Source organism: Pecten maximus, unplaced genomic scaffold (assembly GCF_902652985.1).
Source record: "Pecten maximus unplaced genomic scaffold, xPecMax1.1, whole genome shotgun sequence".
Lineage (NCBI taxonomy): Eukaryota > Metazoa > Mollusca > Bivalvia > Pectinida > Pectinidae > Pecten > Pecten maximus.
Window position 1 is genome coordinate 1 of NW_022982475.1, and position 7,611 is coordinate 7,611.

Below are 7,611 nucleotides of genomic sequence, written 5' to 3' on the forward strand. Positions count from 1 at the left end.
TGTCCCAGAATTCACTTATTCTGATGAGATTCCTGTACCAGTAATGTCACATTTGATTATGATGAGGTTCCTGTACCAGTAATGTCACATTTCATTATGATGAGATTCCTGTACCAGTAATGTCACATTTCATTATGATGAGATTCCTGTACCAGTAATGTCACATTTCATTATGATGAGGTTCCTGTACCAGTAATGTCACATTTCATTATGATGAGATTCCTGTACCACCCATACCGAAAAAAGGTACAAAAAAGTTATACTTTTTTAGGTACAAAAAAGTTATAACTTTTGATGCTAGATTGGAACCATGTTTAAACAGCGGTTCCAATCTAGTACTAAAAAGTTATAACTTTTGATAACTTTTCTGTACCTAAAAAAAGTTATAACTTTTATTAGGTACAAAAAAGGTATAAAAAAGGTACAAAAAAGGTATAAAAAAGTTACATTTCACACAAAAATAGGTATAATTTAGGTACTATAAAGTTAAAAAAAAGTTATAACTTTTTCTAGGTACTAAAAAGGTACAGAAAAGGTATGAAAAAGGTACAAAAAAGTTATAACTTTTTCTAGGTACTAAAAAGTTAAAAAAAAGTTATAACTTTTTCTAGGTACTAAAAAGTTACAAAAAAGGTACTAAAAAGGTACAGAAAAGGTATAAAAAAGGTACAAAAAAGTTATAACTTTTTCTAGGTACTAAAAAGTTAAAAAAAAGTTATAACTTTTTCTAGGTACTATAAAGGTATGAAAAAGGTACAAAAAAGTTATAACTTTTTCTAGGTACTATAAAGGTATGAAAAGGTACAAAAAAGTTATAACTTTTTCTAGGTACTAAAAAGTTACAAAAAAGGTACTAAAAAGGTACAGAAAAGGTATAAAAAAGGTACAAAAAAGTTATAACTTTTTCTAGGTACTAAAAAGTTAAAAAAAAGTTATAACTTTTTCTAGGTACTAAAAAGTTACAAAAAAGGTACTAAAAAGGTATGAAAAAGGTACTGAAAAGGTACAAAAAAGGTATAGAAAAGTTACAGAAAAAGTATGGAAAAGGTACAGAAAAATATAAAAAGATTTTGCTTCAGAATGTTTTTTTATCCAGAAATATACTTATTAAATACATGTCTTCTAGACCAATGAATTACTATTCATAAAAACATCACGGAAATCTCCTTTCACTTTGCACATTTTCTTGAAAGACTAACAAAAGCACTATTTTTCGTCCTCATGGAAAGCTTTATTTCGAATATTAAAACAGATTCCTTCCATGGATGAACGCAGCAGTCATGTACTATTACACTGTCATACTCCTGCTCCTGTACAAGGCATTATCCACTATGTTTCTTTAGTATATATTATAACTACCGTTTAATGTAAACATAAAACCAACATGTCATCAAGAATTAAGTATTTTTACTACATAACACAGCACTCTAACTGGACTGTTATTAATACACATTGTATTGTATACTATATAAAATGTGTTAGCTGTTTGAGGCATTGTTACACAGGAAAGAAAAAAGTCTGAAATAATGTAAATGTTCCTCTTCTGGGATCCTTTCCTTGAGATTTGACTGACAATACTGCAAGAACACTGATTTTTCCAGGAGCTGATCAGGGTTCTTCTTGGGATTGACACTCTATAGTCCATCAAAAAGAAAAGAAAAGAAAACAGTTAGTGATCTATTTACATATTGTAACTCTGGTTTCGGTGTAATAACTTAATAACTAGGACAGGCTGAGAGTTAATTGGGTTATTATAATTTATTAACTAGAACACTGAAAATTTAAAGGACCCCATCAATTTCATCATGAGGCAATAAATAATATATATCTCCCATAATCATCAAGAACCCATCTGCCTAAATCACCGAGTAATATTGGTTGGAATTATATTGAAACAAAATCTGACCTTTGCCTTTGACCAAGTGACCTTGACCTTTGGTCAGTTGACTCCATGCATTATTGTAATGTTTAATTCTGACCAACTTTGCTTTAGCCTTGAAACAAAATATTTAATCAGTGAAAAAACGCAAAATTTGACCTTGACCTTGTCAGTTTACACCTAGTTTAATTCCAACTAAATTTGCATCATCATGCCAAAACAAAATATTGATGAAAAAAAAATAAAAATTACCTTGACCTTTCAATCTAATGACCTTCATGAGCTTTGACCCTGGGTTTTGACATAATTTTGTGAACTGTACCTGGTCCATTTCGTGTAAATTTGTCAATAAATTCTAGAATTATTAGACAGCAGCAAAATCAGAGGGCTGGGAGACAGAAGTAATTACTATAGGCTAACAAACACAACTTATCATGTCAAATCAAAAAGAAGATACCCCCAGAGATATCATGTAATTGTATGATTATCATATAAATATCAATTTTATATATATCATATATACAAGACTGTTCTTTAGCCTAAGAAGGAAGAGAAAAGTGATTCCCAAATAAGGAATCACCTTTCTCTTCTTCTAGATCTTATTAATTTGAAAGCAGAAGCCTAAAATTTATCTTTTGAATAAGATCCATAAATAACTTTCTGAGAAACTTCAAAATTATAAAATTCAAAATGACAGCCTGTCAGCCATCTTGCATTGCATACAAGCTAATATATTGGGGGCGGGGATGATCAACTTAAAAGGGAAACTGATGGTGAAAGTAATCAATGTGTGTTAATTCAGCAATAAAACATTTTAAATGAATTCACATAAAATAAAAGAAGAAAGATTCTTCTCAAATTTTCCAATGGTCTATGTATAATAAATAAAATGTGCTAAAATTGTATATAGATTTTACTTTGTAGATCTATTTTAAATACTTTGACAAATTTTCAATTAGGACTTTATTTTATTGGATTTCCTTGAAATTTCACGCACACAAGTAACAATCCCTCTCATTTCTATATATATTTAATTTACCGTAGCTGATTCCGTAGATATTAATTGCGTGTTAATTACATTTAAAAAAAAAATAGTGTTGTGCGTATAATTAGGAATAAAGAACAAAATGTTCATACTTACCATAAATTATGGTGCATATATTCGTCTATTTCAGTAAAAAATAGTAACAAATGTACGGGAAAACATGAAAAAAATTATCAGGTAAAATAGCTGACGAATTATTGCCTACACCCCAATATATAGTGTATCGAATTTCAAGAAAATCCATTGAAAAACGAAGTATATTATATATACTTTGGGACGTTCATACCAAACGCCATCAACGAAAAACGTGTATGGCCACATATATGTGTGAATCCATTTTAAATATATCATAATATTGACCCTGAATGTGAAGGTGAAGGATTAAAAAATAATCACTTGGCAAGCAAATTAAACTTACGATTGAAAGATGCAACATTTATAAATCGGCTGTGCGTAGGGGGCGGGTGGTCCGAGGATCATGAATGCTGGTGAATTTAGTCCTGAAACATGAAGTATTTCATATGAACATATTCACTCAATGTTGTTTAATGTATGACGATCGCGAGAGCGACAAAATCTGCGATTCGAAGACAAATTAGAACATAACTTACCCTGATTTCATGTTGTCCGATAATTCAGTGTTCGCCGGTGAAAGGGGTATCATAAGTCGCCAAAAGCTAGACGAAATTTGATATTCTGTTCCTAGTTTGTCGATTGTATTCCGTGAGTGGGGAAATTAAATGTCGCCAATATATACTGTATATATAACGTGATTTTGTTCTAGGTCTAAGCTTTCATCACGTTTCCGTAAACAAACAAAATGGCCGCCACTTGTAATACAAATCTCCCGCTAAACTGAAGGGAGCGCCGCCTGGCGGTGGGTATACATGTGTACAGTAGGGCCAAGTGAACGAAGAAGAAAAATGTCGAATAAAGTTATTAGGCCGCCTACGATATCATGAGAAATCCTATCGATATTATTATATATATATATTTTAGTTGTTGTTATATATTTTTATTTAATTATTATTATGATTACTGCAACATCGTACTCTTTCACAGTGCACATGATGGCACACATGCATAAGTGTCTGTACAGAGAAACTAACGTGTCATATCTTCGGTTATATTCTTGATACCGATAATATTGTGCACAGGTGAGATACCCAGGTAAACTGGCCAATGCAACAAATCATAGGCAGTCAGGCATGACAACGATGTAACTAATTAATTAACGCCCCAGGACACCGCTATGTCAGCAGGTGAACTGGACACTCCTCAGGTACACAGGTATTTACAAAATTCAATGAGTTCGGTACAGTAGACTGCCGCTAATTATATTCTAATTGATGCCCCGAGGATGAGGTCTTCGGTGATCAACTTGTGTCTGACGGGGTCGGTTAACTTTTGGTGCGTGGTCCCACTTTTCGTGAGGTAGCCTACACACATGATGTGCACGTTTCAGTAACAGCACTAGGCTACTGTAATGCTACGAGATCAATTCTCCTGCAGATGTCCTTTGTGAATAATCTGACGATCTGGCTTATAGATATATGACCAATTGATTGTTTTGTTTAATGTGTTCACTGACAAAACATCGTGTGCGCTGTTTTCAGATTAAACTGTTTATTGCAATTTACGTCATATCGAGATCATAAAAACGCTTTACTTATACGGAGTTAAATCAAAGCGTCTGAGAGTTTGGACGATCAAAATGACACAAGTGTTACACACGTGTGTTTGTTTACCGCTGGAGTTCGTGTCCAATGCGGCATAATTGTGCATGCTACTACAAGATTTAATGTCAAAAGCGCAAATATCCAGAAAATATGCGATGCACTGACAAAGACCATGCTATATTAATCCCATTGGAAGGTTTTCCGGAAAATATTTTTGTGGGTGAGCGACCCATCGTCCCACGTGAAGTAAATTATATCATCATGTTCTATGTACGTACGTTTATGAACGTCTGTGTTGGGATTAACGAACTGCTTATCTTTTATAACAACTGAGTTTGTTCATGTCGTGACTTATCAATGCTAAGTTGTAATTATTCACGTCCTCTGAGCAATGATTGGTCCTCTGAGATAAAAAGATAAACTTTAAAAAAATGCCCCCCCCCCCCCCCCCCCCAAAAAAAAACAACGCATTTCAAGGGTGTGAATATTGTACTAAAAATGCAATAAATTAAAAGTGAATACCTTTTTAACCCACCATCATCAGATGGTGGGCTATTCAAATCGCCCTGCGTACGTGGTCCGTCCGTCCGTCCGTCCGTCCGTCCGTAAACAATTCTTGTTATCGCTATTTCTGAGAAAGTACTGAAGGGATCTTTCTCAAATTTCATATGTAGGTTCTCCTTGGTGCCTAGTTATGCATATTGCATTTTGGGACCGATCGGATTACAACATGGCCGACAGGCAGCCATCTTGGATTTTGTCAATTGAAGTTTGTTATCGCTATTTCTGAGAAAGTACTAAAGGGATCTTTCTCAAATTTCATATGTAGGTTCCCCTTGGTGCCTAGTAATGCATATTGCATTTTGGGACCGATCGGGAAACAACATGGCCGACAGGCAGCCATCTTGGATTTTGACAATTGAAGTTTGTTATCGCTATTTCTGAGAAAGAACTGAAGGGATCTTTCTCAAATTTCATATTAAGGTTCCCCTTGGTGCCTAGTTATGCATATTGCATTTTGGGACCGATCGGAAAACAACATGGCCGACAGGCAGCCATCTTGGAATTTGACAATTGAAGTTTGTTATCAATATTTCTTAGAAAGTACTGAAGGGATCTTTCTCAAATTTCATATGTAGGTTCCCCTTGGTGCCTAGTTATGCATATTACATTTTGGGACCGATCGGAAAACAACATGGCCGACAGGCAGCCATCTTGGATTTTGACAATTGAAGTTTGATATTGCTATTTCTGAGAAAGTACTAAAGGGATCTTTCTCAAATTTCATATGTAGATTCCAATCACCTGTTACCTAGCTTACCTGTCGTTGAGGTCTTCTGAAGGCGATTCGCCTCTCTGACCCATCACAAATTCCCTACAGTTCACTGATAATTGTATTTTAATCAATTGTATGTACATTATTAAATTAAGATTTCCATTTAAATGGGGATTGAGCTTATATTGATTGAATTACCTGTAATAGAATTTCACTGTCACTGTCTTGTATAATTATTTGTGATTACATTTACAGTAATTATTGTGTCATAAGCAAACATCAGATTTATTTAGTAATCTTATGGTTGTCCAGAAAAGATACAGACAAGTTTTGCTAAAAATAATCAGTCTTTTAACATGTTGTAAATATTTTCTAAGTCCAGAAAAGGTACAAAAAAGTTATACCCGAAATTTTCAAAGTCCAGAAAAGGTACAAAAAAGTTATACATGCAATTTTCTAAGTCCAGCAAAGTTTTGCTAAAATTAATCAATCTTTTCAGATGTTGTAAATATTTTCTAAGTCCAGAAAAGGTACAAAAAAGGTATACCTCAAATTTTCAAAGTCCAGAAAAGGTACAAAAAAGTTATACCTCAAATTTTCAAAGTCCAGAAAAGTTACACAAAGTTATACATGAAATTTTCTAAGTCCAGAAAAGGTACAAAAAAGTTATACCTGAAATTTTCTAAGTCTAGAAAGGTACAAAAAAGTTACATCTAAAATTGTCTAAGTCCAAAAAAGTTATCAAAAGTTACATTCATAAATTCTAAGTTTTCAAAAAGGTACAAAAAAGTTATAACTTTTTTGTACCTTTTGAAAAAGGTACAGAAAAGGTACTAAAAAGGTACTAAAAAGTTATAACTTTTTATACCTTTTTTTGGTATGGGCAGTAATGTCACATTTCATTATGAGATTCCTGTACCAGTAATGTCACATTTCATTATGAGATTCCTGTACCAGTAATGTCACATTTCATTATGATGAGGTTCCTGTACCAGTAATGTCATATTTCATTATGATGAGCTCGAGATTCCTGTACCAGTAATTATTTCACATTTCATTATGATGATATTCCTGTACCAGTAATGTCACATTTCATTATGATGAGATTCCTGTACCAGTTATGTCACATTTCATTATGAGATTCCTGTACCAGTAATGTCACATTTCATTATGATGTCAGGTTCCTGTACCAGTAATGTCACATTTCATTATGATGAGGTTCCTGTACCAGTAATGTCACATTTCATTATGATGAGCTCGAGGTTCCTGTACCAGTAATGTCACATTTCATTATGATGAGATTCCTGTACCAGTAATGTCACATTTCATTATGATGAGCTCGAGGTTCCTGTACCAGTAATGTCACATTTCATTATGATGAGGTTCCTGTACCAGTAATGTCACATTTCATTATGATGAGATTCCTGTACCAGTAATGTCACATTTCATTATGATGAGATTCCTGTACCAGTAATGTCACATTTCATTCTGATGAGATTCCTGTACCAGTAATGTCACATTTCATTATGATGAGGTTCCTGTACCAGTAATGTCACATTTCATTATGATGAGGTTCCTGTACCAGTAATGTCACATTTCATTATGATGAAATTCCTGTACCAGTAATGTCACATTTCATTATGATGATGTTCCTGTACCAGTAATGTCACATTTCATTATGATGAGATTCCTGTACCAGTAATGTCACATTTCATTATGATGAGATTCCTGT

The 7,611-nt window shown here is 33.5% G+C and overlaps 1 long non-coding RNA gene across 1 annotated transcript; it reads right to left on the reverse strand.

Moving 5' to 3' along the window:
* Positions 1-1,209: 1,209 nt before the first annotated feature.
* On the reverse strand, positions 1,210-4,029 carry LOC117320507. Its single transcript, XR_004531070.1, has 3 exons — positions 3,536-4,029; positions 3,343-3,424; positions 1,210-1,634 (listed from the first exon to the last, which is right to left on the reverse strand). It is a non-coding gene; the product is annotated as an uncharacterized LOC117320507 (long non-coding RNA).
* Positions 4,030-7,611: the final 3,582 nt, after the last annotated feature.